Below are 11,920 nucleotides of genomic sequence, written 5' to 3' on the forward strand. Positions count from 1 at the left end.
TTATTAGCTCAATGATATGGGATCTACAGTTTATCGTCGAGCCCGAACGGCGTGTCCTAAGACATCACTTGTAGAGAAGTATTACATGACTGAAATACTCAGGAAATGTCGCCAACATTACTGAGGGGTATTTTGCCACCGTTGAAAATTTGATGTTACCTAGCCGAGGAATCGAACCCACGACCTTCTGCGTGCAAGGCGGGTGTGCATACCATTGCACCACGGTGTAACACCGCGAAATATTCGTCGTACACCGACCGCATGGGGGTAATAACATTATCCATATCTCGACGAGATAAAGCGATCAAGCCATGTGTGTCCGTCACGTTAAAACAACCCTTAATGTTCGTGTGCGTGGCCGAGTGTGTAGCGTGTTATGCTACAAAGCAGAAGTTCGTGTGTTCAAATCCAGCATATGGCAAAATAAAAAAAATAAATAGGAGGGTTGGCGTTTTTTATTTGGGATGACGACTTCTATTTTGTTTTTCAAAATAGTCAGGCTTAATCCCAAAGTCGTTGTCTTAATATTTTATTAAAACAACTTTAATTTATTAGTGGGAAAAAATTGGCGATGTTTACCAAGGGGTAAGGCAGGGAAGACTATCAGTTCCCTTGTTTCTTGTTTTTCAACAAGAAACTTTTTATACCCAAGTGTCAATTGCACGCTCAAATAGATACGTGTGCAAAGAAACACTCTGATCGAGAATTTCTTTGGCACTACCTAAACTCGAGCAACTTCACTTGCAAACAAAACCAAATCTGCTATGCGTTCGTTTATTCTCAGCGAAAAACACATAATTAATTTGTTGGTATTGCATACTACAGCAATAAACAACATTTCGACGGTGCCCGGTCTCACAGTTAGGAGGATTGGCGTTTTTTATTTGGGATGACGACTTCTATTTTGTTTTTCAAAATAGTCAGGCTTAATCCCACAGTCGTTGTTTTAATATTTTATTAAAACAACTTTAATTTATTAGTGGGGAAAAAATTGTGAGGCCGGGCACCGTCAAAGGAATCAACAGTGCTTTCGTTGTCCATGAACCCCAACACGATAGACTCTTTGCATCAGAACGCTTGAATATTTTTCTGCTCAACTTATATAGCACAGTGTCATTTATCGACATTTGCATTGTCTCAAGGCCAAAATTTTCTGAAGGAAGGTTCCAATGCTTTTGCGATGTGCTAGAGAACTCTTAACCCTTTGTGGCCCGATGTTGCCTGTGGGCAATTTTGCATGTTTGTGTATGCGCATTTCCCACACCGTTTGAGATAAATTATACATATATACTAAGTGGGTGTAGGTAGGTTGATTTTAGATGAATAGAAAAATGGAAATTACTTTTGAATAAATAGCTACATTGGCAAAGTTATGCTTGTATAAGTATAAGTAGTCGAGTAAAAATTTGGACATGAAATATTTTAGTGATTTTATAAAATTCCGTTAAATGTCAAACGAATTGAATAATTGCAGCCAAAATATTTTGAAAAATCTTACTGAGATGTTGATCTAACAAAATAATAAAAAATAATTAAAAAAATTAAGTTTCAGTGTTTTATTTAGAAGTGCACTTAAAACTAGAAAATAATTTGTCGCTTAGTCTCAATAAATATATACTTTCTCATGATGGAATCTTTCAAATAAAACGCTTGCCGTTTAATTTTGCCACCATTTATAATTTAAATGCAAGCGTTTTATTTGAGAGATCAGCTACCAGATTTGAAAAGGGGGTTGAGTTAGACACCGTAAAAACACTGTAAGAATGGACCAATATTGGTTTTGATTTCATATTCATGTATTGTCATCCAAATCTGAAATGTGTGAAAATTTTAGGTTTGATTGGTCAACTGCACCTGGCTGAAAAAATAGTTACCAGATTTGAAAAGCAAATTAGATAAAACACTGTAAAATAGTGTGAAAAGTGTGCAAGGTTTTAGTTCGATTGGTCAACTGCAACCGTGTTAAAAATGAGTTACCAGATTTGAACTAAACACACACCAAAGCAAGTTAAATAAAACTAATAATAATAAAAAAACAAACATACATTTACAGTTCCAATTAGTAGTTATAAATTTTTGAAATTTGGAAGTTGCCTGTGGTCACGTTGGTTCATTGTGGTAATAAAGTGGTTACATTAGTGGAAGTCGAAAATGCGGGTTAGTGGTATTCAATGAAATTAAAAGGGTAATTGGGACATTCGGGGTTGTGAAACATGTTGTATTTATATTATTATTCGGAGATTGGACTTGAATCAACAGGAGATTGACACAGTTTTTGGTGAATATACATATTACATAATAGGAATTTGTATGATATCATGCGAATAACTGTTTAAATATCGATGATGATAATTTTATGTATTGGATGTAGGTCAATATTATCAGGTTGAGAGTCTGCATACAAAACAGAAAATATTTTGCAAACGCTTCTACTCAATATGACCATTTTATGTTATATGAACACCACCATATAGGTTAAAATTGGCTAATTTGTAAACTACATATGATAAATACGAGTATAGACCAATTTTCCATTCCATTTCCATAAATTTTCCTCTAGAATTAAAAAAACACATCAGATTATGCTTTTCCACATCATGAATAATGAGAAATATAACGATAATACAAAGACTTGAGAAACAAACTTTGTTCATTTTTATAACCACAATGGCCTGATGTTGCCCACAGGCAACATTTGGTACCTCCCTAACCGCAAGGAATTCATAAGAATTTTTTGCATAAATTACTTATTTTTGCGACTACTAATCATAATAAATATGAAAAATATTTTTATCTCTACGGAAAAAAATTCGTGTTTCAAAGGGTTAATTATTGTCTTGGCTACAATTTTCTTAGTGTTGGATCGAAAATCTCAATGGTTTAGCTGTTGTATGCCTAAGTATCCAAAAAACGTGAATAAAAACTTAAAGTCAAAATCGAATGGCTCGATTTTCAACGTAGACATATCGCTCATTTACTCAAAGAGTGACTCATCTCGAAGAACCCAGTTTCGAGAAAAACGTGTTTTATTTTGGCGATTGAAATTTGACTTTCCAAAATAAAAAGATTACAGTATACAACACAAAAATTATTAACCATATTCTGACGCCGCAGCGTGATGGAAGACCAAAAAAGAGAAGACACGTGTCTCGCCGTTTTTTTCCTATCTCATCAACTTTCCCGTCTATAGGCCTCCAACGGTTTGAGGCTTACATGTCAAAAGGGGTCATTTTGTCAGAACTATATCTTCCAAACCGTTAGAAAATTCGAATTCATCTCAGAGGCAAAGTTGTAGCATATCTCAAAACAAAATTGTGAACACATAAACTCCATCAAACTTCATCTTCTAGGTCATAATCGTCAACATGTAATTTCTTTTTACATTTTTTCCCGGGTTTTGGTCTACAGATATCAAACAGATATCAAATATATGAGATATTTTACCAATTACGCCAACCAACTTTTCATCTCTGTGAAGGTGAGATTTTCTACTTCATGTGTCAGGCTTTTGATTTAGAATAGCCTAATAGAACCGGAGATATTTACATAAAAATAAAAATATGACTATTTCTTCACATAATTGTTTGACCAAAATAATTAGGCTTTTTCCTAACTTGGATTCACCATATCCTACAACAATTTCAAGACGATCCTATCAAACTTGAGGCCTGTAACGTGATTAGAAAGTTTTGGTGGACAGACGGACGAACACCCATAACCAAATCGACTACGTGATCAACATTCCTACTGTCCGCAGCCGCACAAATCTATTTTTATACCCTCCACCATAGTATGGATGGTATACTAAGTTTGTTTTTCCGTTTGTAACTTATTGAAATAATCATTTGCGGCTTTATAAAGCCTATATATTCTTGATCAGAATAAAATTCTATGTCTATCTAGCCATGTCCATCTCTCCGTCTGTTGTAATTACTTTAGCGTCCATAATAATTGAGCTAGAACTAGTATATATGCCTTCGTGTAAGTATATCCCTCCTATTTCCCGATTTTCAGTATTTTGAGCATTTTAGCTAAAATTTGTAACAGAACTACCTGTAATTTGACATTTAGGCTCGCAATGACCAACAAACTTCTCCACTAAAATTACCAGGATATGTCCACGTTTTGGTTTTACCGACGACCCCCCCCCCTGAGTGGTCCCGAAACTTCTCCACCAAAAATCGTACACATAGGTCCATTTTTTCGTATTGCCCCTATAGAACGGTACCCCCGATTTTCGCTATTTTGAGGATTTTGGTTACAATTTATAACCGAACCTGTAGCTGTAATTTGACATTTGAAGTTCTAAGAGGTCCCGAAACTCATCTATCAAAAATCGTCCACATAGGTCGATGTTTTGGTATATCCCCCATATAAATATACCACCAGATTGAAGAAATTTGTAGATACATTTTTGACCTAATTTAGACATTTGAGGTATCCATCGTCAAACAATTTTTGCACCTAACAGGAAACTAATTATTCCATTTAGGGAAACACTTGTAGTAGTGAACAGACGTAGAACCAAGGTAGTGGTGTCAAAGCCCTTTATAAAAAATTATTTTTGTTGTAATTTCCCCAACAACGTAAAGCAAATTTTGAAATAACATATTACAAATATGTCGATGCCACTACCTGGTCGATATGCCAGGGTAATATTGAAAGAAAAAATATTACCATGAGTAAAGTTTGGAACAATTCGGGTACTTAATTAAAGTGTTATCGTGTTCATGAATAATTTTATTTTGTGGCCTGATGGCTTTTTAGTGATACAGGAAGGAAATAGAACACGCCCACGACATTTATTACGTTGCACAGTGTCACAACCGTGGCCAAAATGGTCAAAATCAAGTACTTCGAAATACAAATTTATTGATGAGAATTGATAGTAAACATTTGAACAATTTGAAGGAATTTGAATAATGGTATTGATTTGTCAAGTAGTTTTTTTCCAGATGAAAGTTCAAATCCGATAATTGTTGGAAATATGTACATATTTTTGTCCTTATTTTACTAAAATTAATAACTTTTATTATTTATATTTAAAGTAATTTATCGTTCTGAAATAATTGTTTACAGAAGCATTGGATGTAATAAACATGGATTTAATTTTGTTTGGAAATGAACAGTGATCATATGGTGTTTACAGCTACCCAAGTCTGTGGTACTTAGTACACCGATTTTGTGAACCAAATTTTAAAATTAGTGTATAAAAGTGTATATCGATATTATTTGCTGTTTGAGTTGTGAAGAGTGAGTACTTCAAATTCCAGCTGCAGAGGTTTGCAGATGAACATGTTTTTTTCTCTTTTTCAGTGACCACCTCACTCAGGGGTTACCCCCTTTTTTAACAGAGAGTTTTGCGGAGTTGGCTATAGCTCGAAAACGAATGGGTCGATCATCTTATATTTTTATGAGCTAATAAGTTACGTAATAATCTTGCTTTTGAATGAGAGACTTTTAAAAATATTAATTAAAAACAAATATGGTGAACAGCGAAAGTCAAAATTAGGTTTTTTACAAAAAATGGGTAGTTTTTGACCATTGCTCATATTTAAAGACAAGAGTTTGACGTATTCAATAAGTTCACAACAAATATAAAGACTGAACACCAGATTTCAGTGATTTCGGGAGGATATTGAGACCACAACCTTCAAAATATCGAAAATGGGGAAGTACGGTTCTATGGGGGCTATATGGAGACGAGGACTTATACCAACAGATTTCAGGTGGAAAGCTATAAACACCAACGAAGACTAAGTACCAATTTTCAGCCATTTCGGTGTGATAATGTGGCTGAAACCTGCAAAATATCGAAAATCGGGAGGTACCGTTCTATGGGTGCTATATGAAGGCGTGGACCTACACACATAATTCTCTGTTGGAATGTTTTATATCTCTGCCGAAGACTAAACACCAAATTTCAGTCATTTCAGTTGGTCATTTTGACTAACATATTTAGGACAACTACTTGGTATAATCCCACATAATGTTTGATCTCATATAACATCATCAGTCACGTTTATTGCCTTATCCGAATAGCCAAATATTCCCATATAAATTATATTATTTTTGAAGATATAGTTTGTATTTGATAGTTAATTCAGTTGTTTTCAAAACTATTTTAAATTTTATTTCCCCCACCCCTTTCGTTTTTTGTGCTAGTATGTAAGTAGATTTCAATAAATTAAAGGTGAGGCTTCCAACGGTTCACTTAAATATTTGGCACAAAAAGCCATAACTAAATACTAACCAATTCATAATATTAACATAAAATAGTAACATATAGACAAAAATATGTAAATAATAGTTGACAACATTTTTCCCACCACCTTGATGGGATGTTTCGTGGTGCAGTCGTACACCACCCAAATTTTTAACAAAAGAAAAACAAGTGGAACCACAGCACAGCACACATAAAAAAGCGCAACAAAAAAGGGCTGATCATGCAAACCGGGAAACACCCTCAAAAAATACAGAACGCAACAATAGCAACAGCAATTCTATAGTAGTGAAGTTATGCTCATTGTTGTCTAAAGTTGCCATGACAATATTTTTGTTGTTTAAACTAAATATGCAGATTCTAAATGATTATGCATTGTTGTTGTTCTTGTTTTTGTCGTAGTCATCACAGGGAGCTGTCGATTTTGTAGGGTAATGTTTCCACCAGCCATCTAACCAATTTGACTCTTTTAAAATAATGTTTACTGGTTGACATAGCGCTTCAGTGATTTTCATCAGCGCCAACAGAAAAGTTTACTTCTGTTTTTGATCTTATTTTACGAGGGTGGGTAATAAATTCGGGGAATTGTAAATACCATTGTGATAAGAAAATCTTGAAAAGATACCAAGCGAGCTAGAATCTATATTTTCAAAAATACTACACAAGTCGTGAGGTACAACTATGGGATCCGGGAGTATATAGTGGAAATGGAAGTATATAGTATATATTTTCTTTACCACTGAACGTTTTCTATTCACTGAAACCTCAAAATAGCACAGAAAATCACATGTGCTGGTATATGGTGAATATCGCATATGGAGTCGGAATTCGGACCTCTTCCATAATTATGATCAGCAGAAGCTTTACTTCCGCCGATTATATAATAAAGACTGTATACAACAAAACGTTTCTTTTTGAAGCCAAGAGAGATTTTCAAACTCTTCGTCTCCATCAAGAACCGCTAGCATTTTCAATATCAAATGTCTCGTGAATGTACAAAACTGGATGGAGTCTTAAATCTGGCAGACTGATGCCGGTCGTACGATGCAGCATACCATTCGCCTACTTATCGAAAAGTTTGCGATTATTGAAATTAATTCAAGAACATATATTGATACTCCAAACGTAACAGATGGTCCAATTAATGTTCAAGTTTCAAAACTTCAGCATATCAATAATGGTCAAAAACGAAATTTTTCAACATAAATAACTCCTATGCAACACCAGATTCCTAATGGACCAAATGTGAAATAAAAAAAAAAGAAAAACGGTAATTAAGTTCGGTTGGGCCGAACTTTTTATATCCTACACCATAAGTTGTTTTAAAAAAAAAAAAAATTGAATATTATTTTCCTTTAGTTTATGAAAGTGCTTAGCTCCTCCGCTACTGTGTCCCTACCAAAACATTGCCCCATATTAACATTTTCCCGAATAAAAGATTTTATCCACATTTCGGATAAAAATGTGACAATGAACCTACAAAATACAAAAAATCGGGTAGTACCCTTACATGAGTGCTATATTAAATTGTGGATTTGTGTAATGCAACTTTCAAAATATCGAAAATCGGGAGGTATCGTTCTTTGGGGGCTATATCAAAACGTGGACCTATACCATCAAATTTCTGTGAGAATGTTTTGTAGTCCCATAGAAGACTAAATTAAATAATAAATTTAAGCCATTTCGAAAATCGGGAGGTACAGTTCTTTGGGGGCTATATAAAAACGTGGACCTATACTGAAATATTTCTGGGGAAAAGTTTTGTAGCTCCAAAGAGGACAAAATAAAACATTTCAGCCAGTTCGGTAAGATAAAGTGGCTGAAAGCTTAGTTAGATGGGGGTAATATCAAAACGAGAGTCTATACCGGCAAATTGTTGGTGGAAAGTTTTGTAGCTCCATAAAAGACCAACTACCAAATTTTATCCATTACGGTGATAGAATGTGGCTGAAACTTTTAAAATACCAATAATCTGGAGATTCCGTTCTATGGGGGCTGTATCGTAACGTGGACCGATGTAGCCCATTTTCAAAACAAACGGCCTAGGAGTAATAAAAAATTCTGTAGCACATTATAGAGATGGACTGACGGACAAAGTTGATTATACCATCCATATAATGGTGGAGGGTCTAAAAAACTACCAAAGAACAACTAAACAAGCAAGAACGGCGTTAGGTTCGGCCGGGCCGAACTTGTTATACCCTCCACCACGAGTGGTATTTAAGTAAAATGGAACAACTAGTTTCCTTTCGTTTATGAAGAAGACTAAAGACCAAATTTCAGCAATTTCGGTAAAACAATGTGGCTGACCTTCAAAATACCGAAATTCGGGACGTACCGAAATTCGGGAGGGCTATATCAAAACGTCGATCTATACCTACAAATTTCTGGTGGAAAGTTTTTAGACTCCACGAAGACTAAATACCAAATTTCCGCAATTTCGTTAAAACAATGTGGCTAAAATCCTCAAAATACCGAAAATCAAGATGTACGCTTCTATGGGGGACATAGGAAGATTTAGACAGAAAAATGTCTAAAAGTGTGGACCTATGTTTTGTGACCACTGTGAACCTCAAATGTCAAATTACAGATAGTTCGGTCAAAAAAGTAGCTTAAATCCTCAAATACCTAAAATCGGGAAGGTATCGTTATATGGAGGCTATATCAACCTATGTTGAAAATGTTTGGTTCAGAAGTTTCTTGACAGCAGGTAGATCAGTCAAAAGATGTAGATTAAGCACACAAACTTACCTACAATTAGGAGGTAACGTTATATGGGGGCTATATCAAAACATAGACCTATCTCTTGTGCCACACATTGAAAATATAACATGAAAATTGTTCAACTCTTAGTAGAGAGAGAAGTTGAAGAAGACCCCTTTCTCTCTTCTTACCCATAAACTCAAAACATTTTCATGAATATTTTCATAGATGGAGGAGTTTTATGACTACTGGGTACCTCAAGTGTCAAATTACGGGTAGTTCAGTGCAAAATGTAACTAAAACCCTTATAATACCAAAACTCGGGAAGAGCCCGAGGCCTATACTAAAACGTTGACTTGCCTATGGTGATTTCAACAAACGGATAGACGGATATGACTAGATAGACTAAGAATTTTATCTTAATCAGGGATACAAATTATTATTTCAAAACGTTACAAACGGAAAAACGAAATTAGCCTGTGACAATGAATTCTGCGACAACTAGACCAAATAAAATGTGAAGAGGTCTCACCCTATTTTTAAGCCTAAATGTTTGAACTTTTGTGGGTGAGGTACCGGAAAAAGTATACCGATAAAGTCCATCTTCGAATTTAACGTAAGAATAATTGCGATGTGCAAAGATTTGAACTAAACAAAGGGCTCCCTTTAAGAGTCATTTTAGTTGGTGACCGTTGGGGTTTTCAGCTTAACGGGAATTATTTCAGTCAGTATGGAGTTATCTCGGATAAAAATTATGCTGTCGTAAATGTTGACATTTTCATAGGTTTTCCATTTTTGAGATATAGAAGTTCAAATTGGGACAATGTACTGACTGTATGGCCCCCCCTATAAAACAATGTCATGCAGGGTGCACCTTAACTAACTTTGAATGAAAACCGTTTACACCGGGGTAGTTTTCACGGATTCTGAAACAGTAATGTTCATAGATGAGAAAAATCCAAAAACAAGAAACAATCGCTGGAGGGATTTTTAAATAAATCGCGGTCAAAGTTCATATGTTTATGTTTATTTTAGGGTTTCGCGATTTTGCTTGGAAACCGCAAGTCCTATCGAAAGAAAATTTTGTAGCTGTGTAGGATTGACTGTTATGGTTTGTTCCTAGGTTTTAACATTTTTTAGATATAGAAATTCAGGTCACATTTTTAGGTTTTCGGTTCGGTTCGGTTTTTCGATTGAAAACGGTAAGTCTTATCGAAATGTGACTAGAGGAAACCTTATAGCTGTGAAAATTGTCTATAAGATTGGTTTTCATAATTTTTTCCCATGCTGTACCATTTTTTGAGATATATAAGTTTAAGTTGGGAAATCGCAGTCATGACCTTATTTTATAAGGAGACGACACAGTCAGTAATTTGTCAAAATTTGAACTTATATAATAAGTAATACCTAAGAAAACATCATAAGGGACAATCTTGTAGAGACTTTCACTGCTACAAAACTTTTTTTCATCCCATTGCGATAGGGCTTGCGGTTCGCAAGCAAAATCGTGAAATCCAGAAACAGCAAAAACTTCACAGGTGTAAGCACCTTTCATTTAAATTTAGTTAAGGCGCACCGTGTCTACTGTCACTCTTTTTGATAGTTAACGAGCCTATTATGTCATGATGAATTTTTTTGACCTTTTGGGGCACTTTATCAGTAGGCATGAACTTGCCTACGCAAAACATTACATCGCTGTAAACAGGACTATAATCGATCCACGTTTTGTTATAGCCCCCATATAATGTTACCCCGATTTCAGGTAGTTTGAAGCTCTTATTAATTAATGATATTTTAAATGTTGAGGCTACATTTTCTATGAAAATTAGCTGTAAATTTTGAAGTTCAATCAACATTTTCGGTCTGTGGGCATAGGTCCATGTTTTGGTATAGCGCCGTTATAACGACATCGCCCGATTTCAGGTATTTTGAAACTTTTTCGTTAATGCAATGAAAATCCTTCATTGATGCAATGAAACTCAATTTTGATCGGATCGTCACCAAATTTTAGGTGTTGATGACGGTCCCGGAGGGAAAGAAGCCTATTGATTTTGGTGATGGTCGGGTAATATTTAGTGGTCGGAATGGGCAAAAAACTTTTTTGGAGAAAAGGTCAACGTTTTTTTCCAAAGCAAATATCTCAGCTTCCATAAGGGGTATACCAAAAGGAAAACCTGCTAATGAAAGTAGAAAATATCACCTTTCTAACGATGTAAAGGTTGTCGTAGGTGGTCAAACAACGAAGATATCGCAATAGCCGCTAATAGAACCCAACTTTTCATTTTGGCGATTTTAGTTACAATGACGAATATCACAGCTTTGGTTGGCGACTTTCCAAAAGCAAAGTCTGGCTATGAAAGTAAAACATCCCATCTTTACAATGATGCAAAGTAGGTTGGCGTAGGTAGCCAAATAACGGATATATCGCAATAGTCGGTAATACATCCCATTTTCCATTTTTTTTTTTTTTTTTTTTTTTTTGTAATCACGTTACAGGTCGCAATTTTGATCGGATCGTCACGAAATTTTGGGGGTTATTGGGGGTCATACAGGGGAAGAAACTTATTTGGAGAAAAATTCAACGTCTTATTTCAAAGCAAATATCTTTGCTTTTATATGGGGTATATCCTACAGAGAAAGATGCCTATTAATTTTGGTATTGGTCGGATAATATTCAGGGGTCGGAATGGGCCAAAAACTTATTTGGAGAAAAATTCAACGTTTCATTTCAAAGCGAATATTTCTCTGTAAGAGGTATATCGAAAGCATAATCTGGCAAGGAAAGTAGAAAATATCACCTTTACAACGATGTGAAGTGGGCTGTCAGAGGTGGTCAAAGAACACCGATATCGCAATAGTCGGTAATGCATCCCTTTTTCCATTTTTTGTGCAATCACACTACAGGTCGGAAACTTGATGGGATCCTCACGAAATTTTGGGGGTTAATGGGGGTCTCACAGAGAAAGAAGCCTATTGATGGTTGGTGTACATCCC

Source organism: Musca autumnalis, unplaced genomic scaffold, assembly GCF_047663935.1.
Source record: "Musca autumnalis isolate F117 unplaced genomic scaffold, ASM4766393v1 scaffold_3, whole genome shotgun sequence".
NCBI lineage: Eukaryota > Metazoa > Arthropoda > Insecta > Diptera > Muscidae > Musca > Musca autumnalis.